The sequence below is a fragment of the Natator depressus genome, chromosome 4 (assembly GCF_965152275.1).
Source record: "Natator depressus isolate rNatDep1 chromosome 4, rNatDep2.hap1, whole genome shotgun sequence".
Taxonomy (NCBI): Eukaryota; Metazoa; Chordata; order Testudines; family Cheloniidae; genus Natator; species Natator depressus.
In genome coordinates this window covers 73411602-73438755 of record NC_134237.1, presented here as the reverse complement: position 1 = coordinate 73438755, position 27154 = coordinate 73411602, and the positions used below count along the sequence as shown (strand labels likewise).

The 27154-nt window shown below is 41.1% G+C and overlaps 1 long non-coding RNA gene across 1 annotated transcript in view; it reads left to right on the top strand.

Annotated features, from left to right (window-relative positions):
- Positions 1–27154, top strand: part of LOC141985880 (uncharacterized) — a 175554-nt gene that overhangs the window by 62267 nt on the left and 86133 nt on the right. Inside the window, exon 2 of the long non-coding RNA XR_012639047.1 lies at positions 23424–23494. This is a non-coding gene — a long non-coding RNA (uncharacterized LOC141985880). The remainder of the gene's footprint in view (positions 1–23423; positions 23495–27154) is intronic.

The window sequence follows — 27154 nt, the reverse complement described above, 5'->3', positions numbered from 1 at the left end:
CTAGGTTAATGTGCTGGTTTTGGATTTGAAAGCACTGGGATTTTTCTTTCTCCACATTTATAGTGATATAGCACTGTGGCTAAAAGGAGTATCTGAGTAGATAAGGGTTTCAAAAGTACAGTTCTTTAAGATGGGGAATTGTCTAAAAAAGAGTTCATTGTGATGGGCATATAGAATCCAGTTTGCCACTGCCTTGCATCTTTGTGGTCATTTACACCTGAGGACAGTGACTTGTGTTTTATATCTACTTTACATAGCTGTAGGTGATTACACAAGGTGTAAAGTAGCAGAGGTTATAGAGGTTGACCCAGTTAAGTGCTGAGCTCCCTCAACTTCCATTTAGGTAAGTGGGAGTTGAGGGTGGTCAGAACCATAGGTCATGTTCTGTTCCTTAACTGCCAGGACTCAGCCTGTGATATCACTAAAGATTTCACACATTTCCATTTGTGAGGAAATAATGCTCAGTATTTCTGCCCTATGACTTGTTTAAAAATTATTTTTGATAGAATAATCAGTAAAGTTGTAATAAACTGTGCGCAGTTACATATGCATATCCATTCCAACGCATAGTTACTTCAGTCTTGCAAATGTAACAGGTCGTATTACAGTTGATAAGCACAGTTACACACCTGGTTTTATGTAAGGGAACTGTAGAATGAAATATTAATGAAAGCATGAATACCACCAATGATGGATGTAGGTCTTGCTGGAGTCTCCAACGGATACCCAAAAGCAACATGTACCCCAACTTCATCAAACTTGCACTCTAACACAAAACCTTAATGTCAACAAGAAACCTTGCATGAGTTAATTAATATTTTTTAAGATCTTTCATCTGAAGCTCCCAGTTGTCATGGAAAAACAAAACGTAGAAGCAATGTATTTTAAATTACATTGTTGTTTTAATTTTGAAACTGCATTGAGAAAATTTCTTATATTTATTTTCCCCTTTTAACAACCTTTCCACCCCCATTTCTCCTATCCTGCATGGATCTATCTATCTATCTGCATGATGGTATTTCTACAAAAGGAGAATACCATTTGAGTTACACAAATTTCATGAGAAATTAATGCGTCATCCATTTCACTTGTCGCCCAAAGCCTCTGATGTGGTATACAAGTGAAGACAGATGACTTCCAAAACACTGCAAAGATTTGTCATTAGGAAATGTCACTGGATAGCAATATTACTTTCTCTGGTGTGTTACTTGGCAGTCTTTAAAATTAATAATATTCTAATTATTCTTCCTAATACAATATTCTTCCCATTGAGATCAGCTGTAATAAAAATATTGGCTGAAGCCATTTTTGTCAAAAAGAAGAAAGGCAGCTGAATAAGCCTTCACATTGAAGCTCCTGAGTACTCCTATATCTTAGTTTCTTTCTTTAATATTTCCGAGGTATAAAATCTTGGAATTATGTTTTCTATCAAAGAGTAGGTGCAAGCATTGTTGGTTGTTTGGTGGGGTTTTTTTTGGTTTGTTTCTTCCACTCATTATTTATGGGGAGTTTCTGGTAGTAGTATGAATTTATCTTGACACTAGTCTGATTCATTGGGCTATTGGAGAAGGAGGTCGCCACAGTCTACACACCATAACAAATTGCTGCTGCAGAAAACTGTTCAAACAGGCATCTAAAAAATGGAACCGGAATGATCTCTGTGCAATATTAGACTGTAAATGAGCATATAGGGCTGCAGTTTGCTTGCAGTGAGAAAGAGCCTCAAGTCTTGACTACATTCTTCTCAGAATTCTCAGAACTTAGATGTTGGTCACTTATAGTTTTCTGAGAATTACGTATTCATAAAGGTTATTAAGAGAATAGCAAAGAAACAAAATTAGTCAGCCATATCTGCAGCAGATTATCAATACAAAGCCACATTTTGGGAATGTAACTAACTGTGCTCTCCACACCAAACCTGGGATCCTCTAGAAATCTATTGATTTGAGGGGCATGCTGACCTTGTCTCTGGCTGTGGAGACCTTGTCTCTAGCTTGATCTTCAAGTATTGTCAGTACAGAACTCAAGTATTGGGATACCTACAAGCAATACCAAATTTCTAAGGAAGTGGGAATGAGGAGGACTGTGGCATATCATGGATGCAGGCAGGAGCAAGGAGCACAGAGTTTTGATCGGGGAAGGTACTTTATTAAAGATAACCTGAAAGTGATTCGGATGAGTCAGCACTACTTCCAAGTGTAGTTAGGCCACCAATGTTAACTATTTCAATCCCTACCAGCCCGGATTGTATAAACGGTTTACTGAACTGCGTATCAGATCTCAAGACCAGTTCAAAGATATTTGAATTGTGTAAAGATATGGTCTGCAGTCAGAGCAGTGACCTTGTATATTTCCATGAGCGGGGCACTCCAAATTCATGCCTTCAAGGGCTCCTTGGGACTAGTCAAGTGTGTTCTCTGGCTTGTAGGACTGGGATGTCCTTTAGCTCACAGCATGTTTCCAGACAGGTTTTAATTCATTTTGACAAGAGTTGGGAACTAGGAAATAGCCCATCCCCTAACCCAACCATGATAAACCACAAATGATTTCAGGGCTCTACAGAATGTTTTTGTTATAGTTAAGTTAAGGGCTCTCCTAGCATTTAGATTATATAAACTGACCTTGTCTGCCAGTGAATGTAGTTCAGGGAAGAAGACAGGTCAATTGAAGGTTTAAAAATTATTTATGGCTTTATGGATGATTTTGGGAGGAGGATGTAATCGTATCTTATCTGTACTGAAGTCTGTACGGTGGATCTTCCATTAAAGCCTAGAACTCACTGACTGACTCTCTTGATTGATGTTATCATCACAAGGAAGGCAGGCCAAGATGGCTGCCTAAAGTTAGGCTCCTAAGTCCTTTCATAGGTGCCACATATATGGCCTAACTTTCAGAACTGGAACAGTGAACAAGAGTGAGCGAGCATACACAGGAGATATTGAAGGGGCCATGGAAGAGGGGTGTATGCCATCAAGGGGACATGAAGGAAAAATACAAGGGGACAAGGAGACCTCAAGGGAGAAGAAGGAAAATCTGAAGGGAAGGACTCGAACCGTGAGACAAGAGAAATACACTGCAGAGAACAGAACGGAGCACAGAAATGGGAGGGGACTGAGGGCATGTTGTAGGTGGGAAAGAATTCATTTTACTGGCAATTAAATGTAAAAAGGAAATTCTGTCTCTCTCACATAGACACACAATTAATTTAGAGTTAAGGTTGCTCAAGTACATTTCCTATCAATGCAATCAATAATAGTTCATTAAATCACCAGTTAGGACAACATTATCATCCATACCAATCTTAATATGCCTTATTACCCAGATACCATGACACTCACATGCACTCAAAAACTCCTCAGCTCCACAACAAATTCCCTTTGTCCTACCCACACTGCAGGAACCTAGTTTTTCAGTCACATTCAAATGAACAGTCTAGTCTCACACTTTTCACCATGCACAGTAACACATTATAGATATAAAGAATGTATTTTAATCTAGATGAGGTCAGATTTGAAGTTATATGTTTGCGTGTGACTGGAAATGACTAGGCATGCGCATCATGATTATAGTCTAGAACAGAGAAGGAACTGTGGAGCAGAAGTGTCTGTGAACATTATAATGTCTGAGTGGTAAAGTAGTTGACTTGAGGCTGATATGAATGTTAATATTGCTCCAACTAGTGATTTTCTTGATTTTCTGTGATTACTTTGATACAAAATGCACTTGAGCAACCTTAATTCTAAATTAATGATCAGTGGTGTGTGTGTGTGTATGTATATATAATATACATATAAAACATTATTTTAACAGAACACAGAATAGTTGAATTTTTAGTTTGCCTGTTAGTGAATTTAAATAATAAATCCTATTGATGCTACCAGAAACTTTCATTATTGATGAGATATTTTACATGATAATTATCAAAACCTGTCAGCTATTATGGTTTCTGTTATTTTAGCAGTCAATCTTTATAATTTTGTAGTATTACACAAACTTGTTTTTCCCTCAGACTTCATGGAGAAATGTTTAATTAATCCTCCTTTGCAGAAATGAGAGATAAGATTGTGAGAGAGACCACAACAAGAGTCAATCCTTTGGTGCCCGTTGCTTCTAAGAATGTATTTGTATTCAAAATTACTTAAAGATTGCTTAAAAATAAAACAATAACATTGGGCTAAATTAATCCCTGGTGTAACTCCAAGTCTTTTGCAGGATTATATTAGAGGTGAATTTACCCTTCAGTGTAACTTTTAAAAGGAATAGAAAGATTACTGTATTACCCAGCATATAAAATGAGATATTTTAATATGTTGTGGTTTGTCAGTATCTAGAATATGTTAATCCAAGTTTTAAATTCCATGGGATAAAACTACACAGCAGCAACAAGGAAGCAAGCTTCCAGTAGTGTCCCTTTGAGTGCTCCACTCTTGGTGTGCTTGAGCCTCCTGCACCTTTGATAGGAGATTTCTCATGGCCGTGTCCATTCGTCCTATACATGAATGTTACTCAGTCTCATGCTCCATGCCATTGTTATGTAGCACCACCATCAGGGAGCGAACACCATCAGTTCCTTTTCAACTGCCTCAGTCTGAGACAGAGCCTTAGCAGCTTCCCTCATTGAGTTTTACGTCAACTGTGACCCTTTAGCTCTTTTAGTAGTTAGCTTATTATAATTGTTGGCAGTAGTTAGTACTTAGTAGTAGTTTTAGCTGTAGTAGTATTAAAAAATCAAACACCTTTTCAATATATATGTATATATCGCTTTTAGATAGGTCATTTCTCCCCTCCTGGGAGTTCTTACTGTACTGGGAGGGCATGCCCAGTTCTCCCAGTTTTAAACATTGCCTGTCATGCTGGGAAGCAATCCTTGTGAGTGACATGCACTCCTGGTCCATCTGTCGCCTTGGGAGCTCTCACATTTCCCAAAAGTGCAGCTTCTGTCTGATATTTTTTCTAGAGCCATAAAAAACAGGGAGATCAAGCTCTGACTCCTCATGATTAAGGCTGCAAGTTTGTCATGGAAGTCATGGATTCCGTGACTTTACGAGACGTCCATGATTTCTTCAGTGGCTGGTGTGTCTGGTTCAGGGGCAATTCAGGCAGTCCCTGTGTCAGGCGCGCCAGCCCTGCTGGGGCAGTCTCGGGACGTGTGCTGCCACCCACTCCCCAAGCAGCCGGGCTGCCCTCCCCAAGTATGTGTGGGGCCCCCGGGCAGGTCCCCCTCAAGTTTTATGCAGTGGTATTTTTAGTAAAAGTCATGGACAAGTCACGGGCCATGAATTTTTGTTTACTGCCCATGACCTGCCCGTGACTTTTAGTAAAAATACTAAACTGTAGCCTTACTCATGGATAGCTTGCTGTGTCTAGCCTCTGACCTTGGACCGGGGACCCATCCCCATACACTGGGCTCCAAGTAAGTCCACTGCCTCCACTGTCTCTGAAATGCACTCCTCAAGGGCATCTAAGAGGCAGACCAAGATTCCTCTCATAAAACTCCCAAAGATTATCCCTTGAGTTGTCCAGGTAGGGAATCTACTTCAAAGAAGTCGTGGTCTCCGATGCCTCCGGCCACTTTGGCACTCACTGATCTCCAACCTCGTACCCATGAGGTTGCTGGCTCCTCAGATACTGAGGCCACTGCCAAACCTAAAGACTGTAAAGACCCAGGACCCAAGAGCTTATCTTACCATTAACAGAGCAAGGTGGCAAGAAAAGTTTTACCTCTTCTCACCCAGTTTTGAAGAAGCCCGCTTGGGCTCCAGCTGGACTCTCCTTGGTGCACAGCAAGATTCACGGCACCATCAGCTCCCTCATCCATTATCATTATCAGTGTAGGCCATGGACATGATACCGACAACACTCTCTGTACCACAGGAGTTTTGTTTTCCCCAAGACTTTGCTGTGTCCAAGATGCCTGACTCACCATTGCTTGGCTCCAGTATACTCTTGGAACCAAGGACTTCTAGGTCTCCGGACATTCACCCGGTACCAATGGTTTCACCTCATGTTTCTTCCGGTGAGCCACTGCTACAGAGTGATTTGGAAGAGGAGGATTCTGATGAAGAATCAGACTCCCAAATATCAGTGGAGGCTCTCTTCTCCATTCCTATAGAGGCTATTTTCCAGAAGTCTCAAAGGAGATTGGTATCACTCATGAGAGATGACCACAAACACCATCTCACTAGTATGAACAACCATGGATGCCTCCACCCATACCAAATGCACCACCTCTTTTGCCATACTTGGACCCTTGGGTGGCATGTCACCAGCAATTCTCTAGGGCCTTGAGCACCACCAATCACAGAGGTAGACAGCCTTAATCACCCTTCCTTTGTAGAATACCAGAACCTCAGGAAAAAACCTTTGAGGAACAAGAAACTAGGGCTGATGAAGACATCTCTCCATCAGCCAACATCTCTTCCTCATCCTGGATGAAGCAGTTATGACTGATGATGGTTTCAAGCAGTTTCAGGACCTTGTCAAGAGAATTGTAGATTTACAGATCCCTCTTGAAGAGGTCAAAGAACCGCATCATAATCTGCTAGACCTCCTTCGTAGAGTTTCATCTGCTTGTATTGCCTTGTGTGTTAATGAGGGCCTACTGGACCCTGCAAAGATTATCTGACACACCCTGGCCACAATTCCACCTACATGCAAGAGAGCATATAAGCAATATTATGTTCCATCTAAGGACTCTGAATTTTTATTCTCTTCTCCTCCTCCAAATTCTTTGGTGGTCAATGTGGTTAAGAGCCCATGCTAAATCCGCACCCTGTGACAAGGATCATAAGAGGCTTGACTGTTTGGTAGAAAATCATATTCATCTGCTACTGTATAATTCAGAATCACCACTTCCTGGGCTTTAGTGGTGAAATACAATCATACAAATTATACCAACCTGAACTCATTTATTAAGCATCTATAAGCAGAACATAGACAGCAATTCCAGGCAATTTTTGTAGAAGGCCAGCTGCTGACCAGAACATCTTTGCAGGCCTCCCTTGATGCTACTGATACTGCCACCCATTCAATTTCTACAGCGGTAGTTATGAGGAGGGCCTCCAGGCTCCAGCTCACAGGATTTCCAAAGGAGGCCGGCTGCGGTTCAACATTTTCATCATTGATCTGGAAGTAAATATAAAATCACTGCTGATAACATTTTGCAAAGACACACATTAGTGGAGTGGTAAATAATGGTCAGAGGGCAGTCATTCACCACAATTTGGATTGCTTAATAAAATGGGCCCATTCAAATAGAATATGTTTTAATACAGTCAAATGCAAACTCTTACATCTAGGAAGAAGAAATGCAGGTCATACCTACACAATGGAGGATTGTAGCTTTGAAAGCAGTGACTTTGAAGAGGATTTAGGAGTCATAGTAGACAAGCAGCTCAACATGAGCTCCTAGTGCAATACTGTGACAAAGAAAAGCTAAACTTCTCTTTGGATGTATAAATAGAGAAGTGGGGAGCAGGAATAAGAGGGTAATTTTAGCTCTGTATATGGGAATGATGAGACCAATACTAGAATACTGTGTCCAGTTCTGCTCGCCACAGTTTTAAAAGGATGTTGAATAATTGGAGAGGGTGTAGGAAAAAAGACAAACCCAAAATTATTTAAGGGCTGGAGAAGATACCTTAGAGTGAGAGACTTAAAATAAAAAGATCAAGCTCTTTATCAAAAAGAAGATTGAAAAGTGACTTGATTTGTGTATAAATGCCTTCCCTGGGAGGAAATAGCAGGTACTAAAGGGCTTTTTTAATTTAACAGAGTAAGACATAACAAGACCCAGTGGCTGAAAGCTGAAACCAGACACATTTAAATTAGAAATTAGGCACCAATATTGAAGGTGGAACAAACTACCAAGGGAAGTGGTGGATTCTCCATCTCTGAATATTTTCAGATTAAGAAGATATGCTTTAGCTAAACACATATTATTTGGCTCAATACCGGGGTCTCTCGGTGAAATTTAATGGCCTACAATATTCAGGAGGCCAGACTAGATAATCTAATGGTGTCCCCTGGCCTTAAACTCGATGGATCAAATTCATGTTTTCCACTATAGTCGGCATAATGGATCAAATTCATGTTTTCCCTTATAATCTACATAAATGTCCTCTTTCATATTTTCCTCTCATTGTTCCAAGTTATAGATGCTTTTGTTGTGCTAAATAGTTGATCTCCCCCTAGGCTGTTTACTAGAGTGGGTCACAAGTTTTTGATCTAAATGGTTTCTAGAGAGAAACTGCCTTTTTTGACTAAATGGAACTTTTCAAGAAAAAATTCATCAAAAGTTTTTGTCAAAACACCAAAATGCTGAAAACATAAATTTTCAGTTTTGGGGGAACAATTTTTTTCAGTTTAAAAGAGGGAAAAATAATTCATTTTTTCAATGAAAATCTAAAACTTTCAAACAAAAATAATTTCCTGCCTAGATCTAGTGTTTATATCCTTATAGACTATTGCCACATATCTTAATTGCTGCTTATCCAAACTATACATATCCAGCATTGTCAACTCCTGTGATTTTTATCATGAGTCTTGCCATACTATGTAGTTTTTCTTAAAGAGAATAACTCAAAATCTCAACTTTCATTAAAAAGTAACTTTTCTGCTCTTGTGGTTATGGAGAAAATGTGAACTGAGTTTACCCTAAATGCCCAGACATGGCAAAAGTCATGTATTCCAAAACTTTGTTGCCCTTTTATGCTACCATATCACTTTGAAAACTCATGTCCAATTTGCTGTCCATATCACTACTAAATCCCTGGTGACATTCCAAGCACAGAGAACAGCATAAGCAAAAGCTTGGGAGTCTTTCTAGAAGACTACAAAGGGAATGTGAAGAGAGGCTTAATTAGTGGAGAGCCAGGCCAAATTTGTAAGTGGTGGGAAATGAGGCAAAAGGTGAGGCAGGGACAGAGTAGTTGTGCAGTCTTCAAAGGGAGGATGAGCAGTTTGAATTTGACATGGAAACAGAAGTGAAGCCAACAAAGCGACTCAAGACAGGATGTGCATTTGGAATATATAGGCCAAAATCTTGTCTCCAGCACAAAGCCTGAGAAACCTCAATTCTCCATATTAAACAGTCAACCTCTGTTCCATAAAGTGAAACTTGGAGCTTGGTTTTGGCTTTTAAAAACCAAATTCTAGGTATAATTTTATTAAATTTATATTTTATTGATTCCCTTCCCCCCCCCCCCATAAGGGAACAACAGACAACAACAACAAAACGGAAAGGGAAAGGAATGGAAAGGGAGGGAAAAGGAGATCACTGTCCCAGTTCCATCTGCTAGAATTAATCAAAGTTTTCAGAAGTTCTCCGAAATGTTACCTGCTTTTTAGCTGCCAGGACATCCAAGTCACTGCCATGCTGGAAATATTTTACATTAATGTCCAAGTTAGTGTTGGAGAAGATCAAGGCAATAAGTAAGATCTTACAGTAGAGACAAAGTGCATAATTAAAAAAAACAAAAACAAAAAATGAATAAGGCTTGCTGAATAGAGAATAAATCTAAGAGGAAATATGGTACTAGAATACAGAGCAGACATGTTATTCCAATAGCCTGTGTACAAATCACTTGCATATCATGGAGTTATATAGTTAATTCCATTAGCATTTGCTAGCAACACTCGAAGCAGTGGCAGCAACAGGGATAAATTACTTCATAATCCAATAAGGGTAAAATCTAATCAGCTTTCTACATGATTGCATGTCATTGCTGAGGTTATGATAAGGTTAGCTTTATACATTTGCCAAAGTGTTGATAGGCAAAATACCAGCTGAAAGGTCAGGATCAGGAATGACATAATAATGTCTTTAAATAGTAAATAATGTCTTTAAATATTCACAAAAGAACCAAATCCACTACCAGGTCTCACAATGATTTTAATAGCAACCAGGCATTCCACATCTGCTGCTCTTGTGTTCAGAGAAATTTGGAGGCTGCTTTTTCATTGACTCAGGACTGTACTTCAGAAAGGCTCCACAGCCTTCCATCTATTTTACTGTTGATTAGAATTCTGTCAAGACATCCCCCCACCCATTAGAACTCCTCAGTTCACCACTTCAAATTTAGTATATGACTCCCATACTGGCTTGGTGTGGCTGAATAGGACTAGGCATATAAAACAAATGACCCTGCTGGGATCATTGACAGAGTAATTGCTTCAGATTATGTACTGGATAAAGAGAAACTCTCCTTTGTCCTGAAACATGAACTGCATGCAGTAATTTCTTGTAGTGAGCGAGAAGAACCAAAAGGCAACAATTGTATTTTAATAGCGAATGGAGGCTGATTTATGTAATACTAATTTTTTTGGCCTTACATTTGATGCTCTGCCAGCATAGACTAAACAGAATTCACACTAAAGAAGACAGAATTTCTGCTTTATTTTTTTTTCAAATATCATCCTTAAACAATCAAATATATTTCATGCTTAGCATTTTGTTAATGTATTAGCAGAAAGAATAGCATATGCCTGTGATTTAAAATATGCATAGTACTTGCTAGCACTGAGTTCAGAAAAATATATGGGCTATTATCAGGCCCATATCTATTTATCCTTACAAAAGAGAAGATGCTAATCCACTGGCAACATGCTCATTTGCCATGAGCAACATGAGGTGAATTCTCAGAGCAGGCAGGCTAAGGGTATGTCTACACTTGCTGGTTGCTGCAATCGATTTGTGTACTCCACCTCCCCGAGACGCTTAAGGGAAGTCACTGGGAGATGCTCTATCATCGACACAGCACAGTGCAGCCACTGTGGTAAGTGGATTTAACAGTGTCAACTTCAGTTACTTTACTCACGCAACTGAAGTTGCGTAAGTTAGATCGATTTACCGCCGGAGTGTAGACCAGCCCTAAGAAAGGCAGTAGTTTAAAACTCACTTCTTCCCCCTCCCCCAACCTCTTGGGTTGTGCCTAAGATTCAGCCTCACTGTGATATCTGGTGCCTGCTGTTTTGGAATCCCTAAACATGAGCCGGTTATGTCACAGCTGCCAACTCCCACTGGATCTAAGAACCACCGCAAAACTCACCATTTTCCAATCCAAGTGCACTTCTTTAACTTTGCTTTAATTAATAACATACTATAAGAATACATTACAAAATAAATAGTAATTGTCCACACACAATTTTCCTCCTGGGGAGAGGAAGAAGCCTCATGTGACCGATTCTCATGATGCTTATTGCACTGTTGGAAGGCACTTGGATATCACAGTGATGGCCATGGAATGAGAACCTGAACAGAGCAGAGTTTCATGGAATTCTGTACTTGTCTGGCCTATGTGGGATAGATGGTAAACTATTAGGACCTGTTTTCATCTTTGTGCATAGTATAGCACTGAGCATATTATCTGTGCTAAACAAGTAATAGCTTATAAGGTTGGTAACATTTTTAAACTGTACTAAACAAATGCATTAGTTCATATCTCAAAGGATACATTAAAACTTTGTAAAATTATACAATACACTCAGGGTGCTAGAACAACTTTGAGAGTGGGGGGTGTTGAAGGACATTGAACAAAACTGTAAACTCTGTATATGTTAGAAGCCAAGCATTTAGTTGCCATTAGTACTTCTCTCCAGGAGGTGCTGCTAGGTCCAGTGTTCCTGAATACACTGTAAAGAAAGAGCCTCCTAACTGACACCTCCACAAATACACATGCTCCAATTGGCTTTTGAGATTTATGACTTGACCAATTACTATGTGCTGCGACATCATACCTCAAAGCAACAGCCAATGATCTAAGTGGAAATCAGACAGTATGGTGATCATCACCACCACCTGTACAAATCCCTAGCGCCCTGATCATGCAAAGACTTACTAATTGCTTAACTTTAACTTTTGTGATTATAGTGCATAAAGTTAGGCACACAGGTAAGTCTTTGAAGGATCAAAGGCCTAAGGGTTTGTCTACATGGAGAAAAAGTCTGGGATAGCTACTGCAGAATGGTTATTGAGCTTTTGGAAGTGGATTAACCTAAAACCACAAAAAGCTACTCATCACACAGAATAAGAATGTCGTTATGGGGAGTTAATGTAGAATAGCTATTGAACTTTAAATTGACACCCTAGCTATTCTGCACTAATGTTCCCCATGAATTCCTTGTGCAGAGAAATCCTTAGGTGGGTGCTGATTGAAAATTTCCCCTATAGAATATAGAAGTGATCAGGAAAGGGAAAAATACTTCACCAAGTTTTTCTTTTGTTTTTTTTAATTGAAATTTTTGACCAGCTCTATGTAGAGGAGCCCCCACCCCTTGGGCTGACTCTTGTATATATTGATGACATTTTTATGAATTACATGGGCAAACTAAAATAGCTAATCGCTACTAATAAATTAAATACCAACATGAAAACCTACAAATTAAATATCAGCAAGTCATCAGGACCCAGTGGCATTCAGCCAAGATTTGTGAAGGAATTGAAGAATGAAGTGGCTAGGATGTCAACAAAAAATAAAACCCCATTAAAATCAGTTACTATACTAGAAGGCAGCAAATTTGGGGCCATTTAGGGATCTGGGGGAAAAATTGGGGATTGGTCCTGCTTTGAACAAGGGGTTGGACTAGATGACCTCCTGCTGTCCCTTCCAACCCTGATATTCTATGATTTGTTTCTATGAAATGTTTAAACTATCTAGTTTTTTAAAAAAAGGCTTGCTAATGGTGGGGCTGGGGATGAGGGGTTTGTGTTCCAGGAGAGGCTCTGGGCTGGGGCAAGGGGTTGGAGTGTGGGGGACGGGTGAAGGCTCCGGCTGGGGGTGTGGGCTCTGGGGTAGGGCCAGGGATGAGGGGTTGGGGTGCAGGAGGAGGTTCTGAGCTGGGGCAGGGAGTTGAGGCACAGGAGGGGATGCAGGTGCAGACTCTAGGAGGGAGTATGGGTGTGAGAGGGGGCTCCAAGCTGTCCCTTGGCTCCTAGGCAGAGGCGTGGCAAGGTGGCTCTGTGCGCTGCCTTCATCCACAGGTGCTGCCCCCGCAGCTCCCATTGGCCATGGTTCCTAGCCAATGGGAGCTACAGAGCTGGCACTCGGGGCGGGGGCAGCCTATAGTCCCATGGCAGATCCTCCACCTAGGAGCCCCAAGCGACATGTTGCTGCTTCCAGAGAGCCTCACAGAACCAGGTAGGGAGCCTGCCAGCCCCACACCAACCAGATTTTTAATGGCCCGGTCACTGATGCTGACTGGAGCTTAGGTAAGCTTAACTATGTCTGTCAAGGGTGTGACTTTTTCATGTTCCTGAGGGATTTAGTTAGTTTGACCTATGTTTTAGAGCTAGACCAGGCCTAAGTAGTCACTATGTGAAAGGTAAAGTGCTATGGCTTCTCTACTGCCCTCACTTTTGGTCAGCACAACCCAGCTGAGCCTTTCCTCTTTTAGAATAACAGACTTTTAAAATGTTGAGCCTAAATAGGCTCAGCTGCACCCAATTAGCTTCCAGCTGGGCATACTTCCCTGAACTTATAGAATCATAGAATCACAGAATATCAGGGTTGGAAGGGACCTCAGGAGGTCATCTAGTCCAACCCCCTGCTCAAAGCAGGACCAATCCCCAATTAAATCATCCCAGCCAGGGCTTTGTCAAGCCTGACCTTAAAAACTTCTAAGGAAGGAGATTCTACCACCTCCCTAGGTAACGCATTCCAGTGTTTCACCACCCTCCTAGTGAAAAAGTTTTTCCTAATATCCAATCGAAATCTCCCCAACTGCAACTTGAGACCATTACTCCTTGTCCTGTCATCTTCTACCACTGAGAATAGTCTAGAACCATCCTCTTTGGAACCACCTCTCAGGTAGTTGAAAGCAGCTATCAAATCCCCCCTCATTCTTCTCTTCCGCAGACTAAACAATCCCAGTTCCCTCAGCCTCTCCTCATAAGTCATGTGTTCCAGACCCCTAATCATTTTTGTTGCCCTTCGCTGGACTCTCTCCAATTTATCCACATCCTTCTTGTAGTGTGGGGCCCAAAACTGGACACAGTACTCCAGATGAGGCCTCACCAATGTCGAATAGAGGGGAACGATCACGTCCCTCGATCTGCTCGCTATGCCCCTACTTATACATCCCAAAATGCCATTGGCCTTCTTGGCAACAAGGGCACACTGCTGACTCATATCCAGCTTCTCGTCCACTGTAACCCCTAGGTCCTTTTCCGCAGAACTGCTGCCTAGCCATTCGGTCCCTAGTCTGTAGCTGTGCATTGGGTTCTTCCGTCCTAAGTGCAGGACCCTGCATTTATCCTTATTGAACCTCATCAGGTTTCTTTTGGCCCAATCCTCCAATTTGTCCAGGTCCCTCTGTATCCTATCTCTGCCCTCCAACGTATCTACCACTCCTCCCAGTTTAGTATCATCCGCAAATTTGCTAAGAGTGCAATCCACACCATCCTCCAGATCATTTATGAAGATATTGAACAAAACCGGCCCCAGGACCGACCCCTGGGGCACTCCACTTGACACCGGCTGCCAACTAGACATGGAGCCATTGATCACTACCCGTTGAGCCCGACAATCTAGCCAACTTTCTACCCATCTTATAGTGCATTCATCCAGCCCATACTTCTTTAACTTGCTGACAAGAATACTGTGGGAGACAGTGTCAAAAGCTTTGCTAAAGTCAAGAAACAATACATCCACTGCTTTCCCTTCATCCACAGAATCAGTAATCTCATCAGAGAAGGCGATTAGATTAGTCAGGCATGACCTTCCCTTGGTGAATCCATGCTGACTGTTCCTGATCACTTTACTCTCGTCTAAGTGCTTCAGGATTGATTCCTTGAGGACCTGCTCCATGATTTTTCCGGGGACTGAGGTGAGGCTGACCGGCCTGTAGTTCCCAGGATCCTCCTTCTTCCCTTTTTTAAAGATTGGCACTACATTAGCCTTTTTCCAGTCATCTGGGACTTCCCCCGTTCACCACGAGTTTTCAAAGATAAGGGCCAATGGCTCTGCAATCACATCCGCCAATTCCTTTAGCACTCTCGGATGCAACTCGTCCGGCCCCATGGACTTGTGCACGTCCAGCTTTTCTAAATAGTCCCTAACCACCTCTTTCTCCACAGAGGGCTGGCCATCTACTCCCCATGTTGCGATGCCCAGCGCAGCAGTCTGGGAGCTGTCCTTGTTAGTGAAGACAGAGGCAAAAAAAGCATTGAGTACATTAGCTTTTTCCACATCCTCTGTCACTAGGTTGCCTCCCTCATTCAGTAAGGGGCCCACACTTTCCTTGGCTTTCTTCTTGTTGCCAACATACCTGAAGAAACCCTTCTTGCTACTCTTGACATCTCTTGCTAGCTGCAGCTCCAGGTGCGATTTGGCCCTCCTGATTTCATTCCTACATGCCTGAGCAATATTTTTATACTCTTCCCTGGTCATATGTCCAACCTTCCACTTCTTGTAAGCTTCTTTTTTATGTTTGAGATCCGCTACGATTTCACCATTAAGCCAAGCTGGTCGCCTGCCATATTTACTATTCTTTCGACTCATCGGGATGGTTTGTCCCTGTAACCTCAACAGGGATTCCTTGAAATACAGCCAGCTCTCCTGGACTCCTTTCCCCTTCATGTTAGTCCCCCAGGGGATCTTACCCATCTGCTCCCTGAGGGAGTCAAAGTCTGCGTTCCTGAAGTCCAGGGTCCGTATCCTGCTGTTTACCTTTCTTCCCTGTGTCAGGATCCTGAACTCGACCATCTCATGGTCACTGCCTCCCAGATTCCCATCCACTTTTGCTTCCCCCACTAATTCTTCCCTGTTTGTGAGCAGCAGGTCAAGAAAAGCTCTCCCCCTAGTTGGCTCGTCTAGCACTTGCACCAGGAAATTGTCCCCTACGCTTTCCAAAAACTTCCTGGATTGTCTATGCACCGCTGTATTGCTCTCCCAGCAAATATCAGGAAAATTGAAGTCACCCATGAGAACCAGGGAGTGCGATCTAGTAACTTCTGCGAGATGCCGGAAGAAAGCCTCATCCACCTCATCCCCCTGATCCGGTGGTCTATAGCAGACTCCCACCACTACATCACTCTTGTTGCTCACACTTCTAAACTTAATCCAGAGACACTCAGGTTTTTCTGCAGTTTCGTACCGGAGCTCTGAGCAGTCATACTGCTCCCTTACATACAGTGCTACTCCCCCACCTTTTCTGCCCTGCCTGTCCTTCCTGAACAGTTTATAACCATCCATGACAGTACTCCAGTCATGTGAGTTATCCCACCAAGTCTCTGTTATTCCAATCACGTCATAATTCCCTGACATCACCAGGACCTTCAGTTCTCCCTGCTTGTTTCCAAGGCTTTGTGCATTCGTATATAAGCACTTGAGATAACCTGCTGATTGCCCCTCGTTCTCAGTATGAGGCAGGAGCCCTCCCCTCACAGATGTTCCTGCCTGAACTTCCTCTGAAAGGCGGAGAATTAACCATGAAATTCCAGGCCATGGTCTGACTCAGTAATTCTTCTTCCTAAGGAAACGAGAGTAGGGAGGGGTGCAGTAGGACTTTGGGGTTCCCATCCAAAGGGTGCAGAAAGACCTGAATGCCCATCATATACATTATCTCCCGCTGCTTACAGTTGTGCCCCACTTTTATCATGGGCAATCTGCATTCAGGTGCTGCTTCCCTTAGACAATATAGCTTAGAATATTGCTTGCAATAAAGTTTTGGGACTGCATGGCTCCTGGACTGAGGCTGGACTGGTCTGAAGTGTTGAGGTTTAGATGACATCTGGACATACTCAAGGATACACATTTTACTAAATTTAAAGTATTAAAGCAGCAATTTGAAGGAGACAGAACCCCTATCTTCTTCTGAACAAAACAATAAAAGGCACATAAAGTTGTGTATTGCTATATAATCCTGGCTATTTTTACATTAAAATTTCATTTCTCTTTGTTCATCATATGTTAGTGACCGACAAGAGAAAGTAAACAAATTCACATTTCTCTGACCCCTTCCCCAAAACTCCAAGCTATTGGATTAACTGTGTTAGACCTGAGACTTGGGTAAATGAAAAGGGAAGAGGAGTTTATTTTTTTTAAATTGTTTGCCACTCAACTCTGGTAAAAAGCCATAGATACGAAAAATGTTCCTTAACGGCCCATTTTCCCCACCATATGGTCTAGACAAGCAAATGAGATAACCTCAAGTGACCTTGTTAACGTTCCTTAAATTCAATTCGGATTGAGCCAGGATGAGACTGTATAGGACCTTCTTCCCTGAGACTGTCTGTCCTCACAGCTCTTTTTAAAGTGCGTTGTAAGTTTTTCGTGTTAGGCTAATTTTATCCATGATCCTTTAATTACCCATCTCCATTTAGCCTTCTGTACAGAAGTATGCTTGGGGGTGTGCAGCTGAGCCACTAGGCCTGGTTCATGATTTTTGATTACTGAATTATTTTATCTACAGCCCAAAGGTGCCTTTTTGGAAATAGAGGAGGGGGGGCTCAGTAAAGTAGGAGACTAAATGAAAGCCATTCTAGTAGAATTGTCAAGATTTGAATGTTCTTTTCTAGTGTATGCTTCATTAATAATGAGAAACATCAGAATTGACATTTAGATTGTCACAACATTTAGATTGTCAGACGGACAGCATAGGAACAGGATCCACCCTTTATATTCCTTATATTCCTGAGCTTAGAGCTGCTCAGATTGTGATGTTGTTTGCAGTGGGAAGAGAAGGGGCTACTTCTCTGTTATTCTCCATTGTGAGCAACTGGCCAGGGAAGAGAGTGCAGGGAGCCTTGCCTATGTACTTCCTACTTTCCTGCCAGAGAAACTGTCTGTATCGGTGTACTGGGTCGTGCGAAAAGGAGTGAAGTAACTTAGGGTATGGCTATACTGGAATAAAAGACCTGCAGCATGGTCACAGCTGGCCCAGGTCAGCTGGCTCAGGCAGTGGGGGTAAAAATTGCTCTGTAGACATTCAGGCCTCGGACCCTCCCTGCTTGTGGAGTTCCAGAGCTTGGGCTAACGTCTGGGCCAGAACATCTACACAGCAATTTTACAGCCTTGCAGCAAAGGTGCTGGAACAGTGTGCATAGTGGGGTTGCTGCAAGCCACTGAACAAAACTGTAAACCCTGTATATGATGGAAACCGCTTCAAGCCTCGGCGTGTGGCAGAACCCCCAGTTCCAGCACCTATGCTCTGCATGCCGAGCCCCGTAAGCCCAAGTCAGCTGATCCTGGCCAGCCTCTACAATTGCTGTGTAGAGAAACCCTTATTCCCCACTACAAAGTGATGCATGAGTGGAATTGTGACTCTGAATCACAATTCATTATTTGCTCCTGCTTTGGTGCAGCTATATGCGCCTGTGATGGGGTGGCTGCCCCTCACTGGCAGAAAAGAGGTTAAAAGCAGCCCTAGGGGAGGCTGTGCCAGAGGCAGCCGATTAGAAAGGGGCTGAGAGGCAGAGCAGAGTTCAGTAGCTGACTGGAACTTGAGGGGAGAAGACCAGGGTCCTTGCAGGCGGGGGAAAAGCCCCAGCAGCTGGGACAATTCAGTGCTGCAAGCAGGGACTGGGGAGCTACGGAGAGCTCCTGGCTGGCTGCTGGGGTCTGCAGGCTGAGGCCCTGAGGTAAGGGCAGAAGAGGGTGCTGGAGCTGCATGGGAAGCGGCCCCGGGACAATGGACTGCAATTGCCACGGAGGGAAGTGGCTGGGCAGAGATTGCAGGTCCCCCAGAAGGGGAGAACACAGAGTGTGGCACAGCCAGAGGGCAGTGTCATGAAGAGGATGCTGCAGTCCTGGGAGCGTCGTGAGTCCAGGAGCAGAGGTGATGATGGGTAGGATACCACCAAAAGAGGGCACAGAGCTAATTCCTAAAATAGCCAGTAGGAGGCACTGTAGTGGTGAGTCGCACCCTGTAACAGCTCCCCTCTTACAGATGGTAAATTCTAAGGTTACAATCTTATTTTCAAAGCTTAGTAGAATTATTCTAAAGAAGAACTTTCTGTGAAATGATACAAATTACTAGCATCTGACAATACAGACCTTTACTTCTGTAGGTCAATTGTCCTGTTAATGTATTCTACTTGTATTATATATACATGTAAAAAAAAAATCTTGTACTAGATTAAATGAATTTACAAGCTGCTGTCAAAGTCTACAAGACTACAATAATTATTTTACAATAGGGCCTTTATACAAAAATGGCTTTGTTTGTTTTTATAAACTTGTTTCCTTTGCTGCATTTTTTTAAAACCTTGGAGAAGTCAGGTGTTTTTTATACATTATAGAGAATGCAAAATGGGCATAAGCCCAATTTTTTCCATCCATTTGCAAGTCACCATTAAGGGAGAATTTGTGCATTCTCCCACTCCACTGAGTTTTAGAAACTGAGAGTAAAAGTGCTAATTAGTATCCAATGGGAGTTTGATATGAAGACTTCTTCAGCAAACACTGGACTGAGAGCGGTGTCACAATTCATACAGGTCACTGAACATCCTCATACGGTAACTATTTTCAGGGTTTGTGTACACTGCAAAACAAAAATCTGTGCTCAGAACTGATGTATCAGATTTAGCCTTTCAAAAAATTAAATATTTCTGATTAAAGACATTTTGTTTGTAACTGACGTAGCTCTCAAGATACCAGCTTTATCAGAATTTAACAGGTTTTGCAAATATGCAAGATAAAGGTGTAATGATGATAAGGGTTTTCTTCGGACCTGTAAAGTCCCTTTAATTTATGGCAGGTTTCAAAGTAACAGCCGTGTTAGTCTGTATTCGCAAAAAGAGAAGGAGTACTTGTGGCACCTTAGAGACTAACCAATTTATTTGAGCATAAGCTTTCGTGAGCTACAGCTCACTTCAGCGGATGCATCCGATGAAGTGAACTGTAGCTCACGAAAGCTTATGCTCAAATAAATTGGTTAGTCTCTAAGGTGCCACAAGTACTCCTTTTCTTTAATTTATGGTTGTTTTTACCTGGTTACCAGTTGATCAGCGAAAACCAATTTGGTGTGCGATTAAAATTTTTATTCAAGAACACTAATAATTACAGCATTAGAGAATTTCTTATACTTCCCTAATGTATTAAGCAATATGATAATTAATATTGGCATTACAATCACAATTGAGTTAGTCAAATTGAGGTGTTAACAATAATACAACTTAAAATTGGATAACTACAAAAAGCATAATTTAAATCCAACAATTGATCAAGTTATTACATAAGTGCAACTAGTAATCAAATTACAAAGTTAACATAACACCAATGATTACATGACTTATTTAATCTTTCTATCCCTGTGTAGTTTACTTAGCAGTTCATACTTTCCTTTGTGGTTTAGTATGTTTAAAGGTTTAAACCCTTATGTATCCTTGGTGACTTTTAGAAGTCTATAATAAGATTTGCTTTAAAACTAGGTTAGCTAATATCCAATGATAGTTCACAGTATGGTGTATATGCATGTGTTATTACTATTAATGACCACACACATCCACATCTAAAAAAGGCTAGGACATGTCTTTCCTGGCAAGCATCCCTGCACAGTAGTTCAAATATCCTGTTAAAATGACAAAACAAATACTTTTTCTTTTTCCTAAATAATAATTATGTTCTTCAGTTGGGTTATCTGTAGAGCTTCAGAGTCAGTTAGGAACTGCATAATGTCTTCTGGCTCAGGTACCACCATGCTAGTGGGTGTCATTCTCAGGTTGGTTGGCTGGTCTGCAATGTCTTTGTCTCTACTTTCCTTGGAACAGGAAGTAGCAGTATCAGCCACCAAATTGTTGTCATATGGTGACCTTGAAAGGAGTACATCTCTTCCTCATTTACTTTTTCCTCTTGTTACCTTCTGATCAAATCAAGCAATCACAAATTTCTCACCCCAACTGCATTGGCCAGTCATGATTAGGCAATGTCATTCTGACCCTTGGTCCAATTTTGGAGTTCTCCTTTTAGGGTACTGCTTCTGAGTCATGGCCCGAGTCTGTTTTTTCCCAGATAAGTAGCACTGTGTGAATAACAGGAGGTGATGACTCTAGCGAGATGATCTCAACCCTTTGTATTTAGGTGAACAGTTGAGACTCTTCAATAGCCTCTTGACTATTGGTGCCTGTTGTCTTCCTGGTCATAACTGATGACCCATTGTCCTTTAACTTACAAAAGTACTAAAATACAAAAGTAGTTACTTACCCTTTCACACATCTTATGCTTATACTTCCTCAAGGCGGACAAGACCTCATACATAAAATAAGAATTTGTGGCACTGTCATCACATCTGGGATAGCTGCTTCAAAGCTACTTATAAACAAAATTATTTAAATACAGCCAATTTAAAGTTTATACTCAATGCCTACATGACCTAGCAAGGTATGTGACTGCATATTTTTCCCTAGAGCAATTACTCTACCATGGGTTGAAATAATTTGAAGTACATTTCCAAGACAATTTGGAAATAACTAGTTCCACTTTTTCTCATTTACACCACTTTATTTTGGTCATTAATTAATTCCTACCACAAGCATGCCCCTAAAATCAGCTACACTCAGTCTGCCTGCCTTGCAACTGGAAACACCAACAAACTTCTCTCAGGTACCAAAAAAAAAGGAGTATGTACTGAAGAAGACTGAGAAAGTCTTGCATCTGCAATATTCTGAATTTCAGGTGACCCAAAGAACCTTGGACAGGCACCTGAATCTTGACCTTCCAGCACATTCATTCGACCAGTGGTAAAATATGCCAAGACAAAGTATTCTTGGACAATGATAGAGGAAGTGGTGTTGCTGCTGCTATTGCATGTATCTCAGAGCAGTTATTCAGGTATTTGGTGTTTTACTATACCGCTGGTTGCTTTTTCTCCAGATTAGTATCAGTTTCTGCTTTTCCCCCTAATGACTGAAATATTTCCAGCAGCTGCAGTCTGTCCTGCTCCTCTTATACCTTTACTAGCATAAGGATGAGAAAGGGCCAACATCAATGAATGGGACCTGTTCAAAGTGTTAATATGTGGATCATGGATCAACATGGTAACTATTTGATTGTGTGGTCAAGCCTTCAGTGTGACATCTGCTGGAAAACTAGGCTATAATAGTCTGAGAAGGAAGAGCTCCAGCACCTGCTTTAAAATTTGATTTTCTTGAAATTAGCATCTTCACTGCCAAGCTCTTCCACTCAGTCACATCTGTGTCATTACTGTGCATTAGAAACAACTCCCCCTCCCGCATATATCGTTCTTTATGACTACATCAAAGGCATTGGTGGGTAATGTGGAATTGTAGTAATGTAGGTAGACAATATTATGTATCCATGGTGTAACAATTTGGTGAAGCTATGTATATCTTATGAAACTGTGTTTTGGTTGGGAAGGGGGGAGCTCTTTCTGTGCATCTGTCAGACTGCAGCCTTACGTTGAATATAGGGTTTGTTTTCCTTGTCTTTTGTCCTTTTACCTCCATGTTGGACTGGAGTTCCAAGGGGTAGCAGCATAGGGCTAATGATAAAGCGTTGTTAACTTATGTGCTCTCCCACTAATGAAACCACCCTATACAATAGGCTGGCTCCTACCTAGAAGTAGTAGTCTGTTCATCTGGGCTGGTAACTAAGCAACAGATCACCTGGTAGAGGCTTTTGATCACCTGATAAAGGAGGCTGAAGGTTATAAAAGAGCCATCTCTCATCAGCCATTTTAGAGAGAGAGGAATTAAAAATAATTCCATGTTTTGGCTAAGAAGCCATGTGCAGGAGGGCAAGAGGAGAAGAAGTACCCTGGATTTCTTAGGTGACTCTGATCTAAGCCTGAGAACTCAAGAGTGGTGAGGAAACTCAGGCAGGGAAAATGTGTATAGGTGTGTTTATTATTTTGTGTAGATCTGTGTATCACAAGCTAAGTTCAAGAGCAATGGGGTTTAGACTCCTGTATTGGCTGTCTGTGTGTTTGTTGGTTTTCATTGTCTTGTGCCACTGAAAAGGTAAAATCTTTGGTGGGATTTTGGAGCATGTGCAAAAGCTGCCGGGGAGGCTTGGGGATGGCCATACTAGTTTCAGGCTCTAGGCAATTGGACCATTTGGGGTCCTTAGTGCTGGGAGGGGTGTTGGACCTGAGGTCTACACCTGAAAGGCATGCCAAAAGATCCAAAGCTAGGGGCAGTGCATAAACTGCCCAGCCTCAGCAAGGTGAGAGCACATTGGATTCAGCATTTGGATTCTGTGGTGTTCAACAATCATTCCATGCTTGAAAGAGTTTTGCTTAATTCTGTGTCCATTTCCAGCTGGCTGGGCATAACAAGAAGAGCTTCACAGTACTCTATCCAGACTCTCCATCTGGGAAGCTCAGCCTTTAAAGGCACAGTCCCGGATACCAGATCTTCCCTTCCAAGCCAAAACTTAACAAAAACACTTAAAAAGCTAACATTAATATGCCACCCAATTACAAAAACCTTATAACCAATCAAACTAAACTTACAATGTTTTTTTCAGTTTCTGCAGTGAACTGTGACTTGGACCTGTGTGCTCCCTTGCAACATCAGATCTATTGCTGTGAGGAGATGGTAAGTTCACTTGTTCTGGTTGTTCCAGGTCCTGGGGCTTCATTGTCTGAACCCTTCTCAAACAGAATGGCAGACTTAGTGCCCCTTATCTTATTCCTTTCTGGGATCTGGAGAAGGTGTTGCCTATTTGTTTAGACTGTGTCTCTGGGGTGACTACCTCATATGATGGGGCTGCTACTTGTAACTCCACTACTATTTGCAATCATGGTTTCACATTCCATAGAGCCATACAGCATCATTTTCATGAAGTGGTAGAAGGTCTCGTGACCCCAAATCATACTGAGTCTTTTGTTTTACAATATCTGTTTCTTTGAATACCTGCAAGTTCTCAGTGACTCTAACAAATGAGGCGTTCTTGTTTTCTGGTGTGATTGTTTCTCTTGTGATATGAGTTTAATGGAGGCAGAAATGAGTAACTCTGGCTGTAGCTTTAATTTGTTCAGGCTCTCTGAGCTATACTGGAAAAGGGCTGCCCTGAGTATTATGTACTAGGAATAAATTTAAATGTATTTAATAATCCAATTACATCTTATCAAAAACATATCAATGTAAGGGGCACGGTAACACCATTAAAGCAGCAAATCACCATAGGGTGTGCATTAATGAGCTGTTGGTAACACAATACATATGTTGTAGTGAACTATTGCCATTATAGTATGACTTTATTGTTTCTGGGGTGTTTTTTTTAACAACAAATATTGCTTTTTTATTATACCAAAAAGTTTTGTATGAAAACCATGTTTTTGCTTACAATTTCCATGCAATCCAAAAGTAATTTTCAGTTAAAATAAAGTTTTCATGGAAAATTCTCCACTGGCTCTATATGTAATCTTTTCACTATGAAAAATGCCCCTATGATTTGAGAAAATAGGAGGAAAACCATTAAATACAGTTTCTATTTTGTGTTTAGAATTGCTGTGGGGGGTCCTAGCTAATTTTTTCATTCTCCTCCTCCCACGCCCCTGACATACTCCTTGAACTCCTGGTACCTCTTCTATATGTACCCACCTCCCCAATCAGATGGCGCTTTGAGGGTAGAATTGGCTCGAATAAACTTGGCTATTGCATTTACTATTTTTATTCAAGGTAAGTAGCAGCTATGTACATATCAGCTGTGATCGAAAGCCTATTCAAGTTAATGTGAATCTTTTCATTAACTTCAGTGGGTTTTGGATCAGGGATGTTGTGAGTTAAATGAGGTAAGACCTAGGTAAGAACAAACCAAGTCTTTTCAGTATTCACTTCTCTATTAGGAATGAACTGTTGTATTAATTTAGATGGAATAAATGGGTCCAGAGTCAAAGGTGTTAATGTGATCCTGAAACTGTCCAACATTAAACAGTTTTAAACAAGGTTTGGTATAGAGACCTCAACCTGCTTTGTATCATGGCAAAAACATTAAATCTTTTAACCTTTTATTAAAGATACAGAAAAGAAAAGGCAAAACAGCTAAAGCATTTGAAATATGAAATATTAAATAAAATAAAAACCTTAACTTTCCTTGTTCCCTTTCCCTTTAGCTGGAGAGAGCTTTTAAGAGGAAATAGCCCCTATTTGACAATCTTTTAGCTGATATTAAAGATGGTTAACTGTCCTTTTGGAAAAAAAGAGAAAAAGTTAGTTGAACTGGGCTGGAACTGTTGTTGTTTCTGTTAAAGTGTGATCCCATTTCTGACAAGACAAAATAAAATAGAAATTTCAGCCTCTCTCTCTTGTTGACTTTCACTTGCAATCTCGCTGATGGAGAAACACAGGCACAGCACGTCTTATATTTATTAGCCACTCTGAGATATGGCAGACTTGTACCAGTATTTACTTATTAAGGGCATTGGTATTTCCTACCTCTCTAGTAACAGGCTTACAGCAGTGTTGCAAAATACGTAGTGTTGGCTGCCTAAGCCAAACTCCTGTTAGATAGAAAGAAAAAAGAGAAATGGGAAAGAGGGTGTGTGTGTGTGTGTCAGTGGTTGGGACATTTTTTCAGATTAGAGCGATGACAGCCCTGAAGTATTACAGTGGATCCCATCGAGATGGCACCTAGGATGGCAAAGCTTGCTTCTTCCCTTTCTTTTAGTTAGTAATTGTTGTGTTCACATCCTCTGCCAAATTTTTCTCCCAGAGTCTCTTTTCTTTTAAGGACCCCAAAAGTGAGTAATGGGTGGAATAGCCCATCTCATTATTTTGTTCACCAATTTTGGTCTATTAAATGCTAGTTCAACATGTCTCTTGTTTAAGAGGCATGGTTTTAACAAAGTCCTTGACTTACATCAGTAGGCTTGTTTGGACTAATTCAGTTTTTTTGTCTCCCTTTTGAACTTTTTCCCCATCAATGTGTATTGTTATAGGTGGTTATAACATTTCATAAACGTCTGTCTGCTTTCCCACAGTTAGTGGAATAGGCTTACCCAGCTCCAAATGTCACTACAGAATTAATCATAGAATGTTCAAAGTCTGCTATGACCATTTCAAGCTGGGACAATACCAAGCTGTTAACGCTGTAGGATTTAGTTCCATGTTTTTGTAAACTTTAATAGATTTTCACTAAAGTGCTAGCACAAAATATTTTCAGTGTAAAGCTCCACCATTATCCTGATCAGAACACTGCCTCCTTCTCACATCTGTAAAGTAAAAGGAAATGGATTTTGTATGATGTTGTAGTGCCATTTCCCCTTTTTAAAAGTGAGACACACTAGAAAATTTCCTGTCGGTTAATGTTTATTCTGAAAGGATGAATCCCATCCAAGATCATGACTCTACATCTGGAAAACAGGCTGCAGGAGCAGCATATTGAGTCAATGGCATTGCAGAGAAAGGGCTATGATAGTAGCACATCTGTCATTCACTGAGAATTTAATAGCAGGGCTGACGCAGGAGCCATAAGAGTATATTGATCACCATGAAGTGCCATCTGCTTTGGTTATGCTCGAGGCTCAATGCTTGTATTGATATTCCCATCAGTTGAGACTGAAAGTCTGAGGGGATGTCTCCTAACAATTGACATTTGCCTCAATATTTTGTTTACTGAATTTTTTTCTTCATTCTTGCTACTAGTCCTGGGCAAATAACTGATTTGTCAGCTTGCTGGAAGTTCCACAAAAATCGGGGAAAAAAATTCAGTTTGGGTCAACCTGAAAATGACTTTTTTCGGAACCAAAAATTTGGGATAAAATTGTTGTAAATTAAACAAAATATTTCCTTCAATCTAAAATGAAATGTCAAAATGTCCAGCAAGTAAACATTTGACAAATCATATGGAAAAATCATTTTTTTGCATATTTTCTTCAGCTGTGGTAATTTACATCTATAATGTGGCATTTGATCAGCTAAATAAAGCAATAAGTGCCTTCTTTCCCCTCTGATTTACACTTACAAACAGAAGATAGGAATTGAAGAATCAGTGAGTAGCAAGTAGAGCTGGGTGAAGATTTTTGGATGAATAGTTTATTCACCCAAAATAGGTTTGGGTTGGGCTTTGTCTCCGTTCTTTAGTAGATAAGGATTATCAATGTTGGATCAAGCTTTGACATGCTTTAGGTTTCTTGAAGAAAGACATGAGGGATACGTGGATATTGAACTCTAAGACCAGTAAAGTTCTCGAAGACCAAAATTTTACTACAGCATTATGTGCCAACTGTAGCAAAATGAGTGTCAGTATAAAGG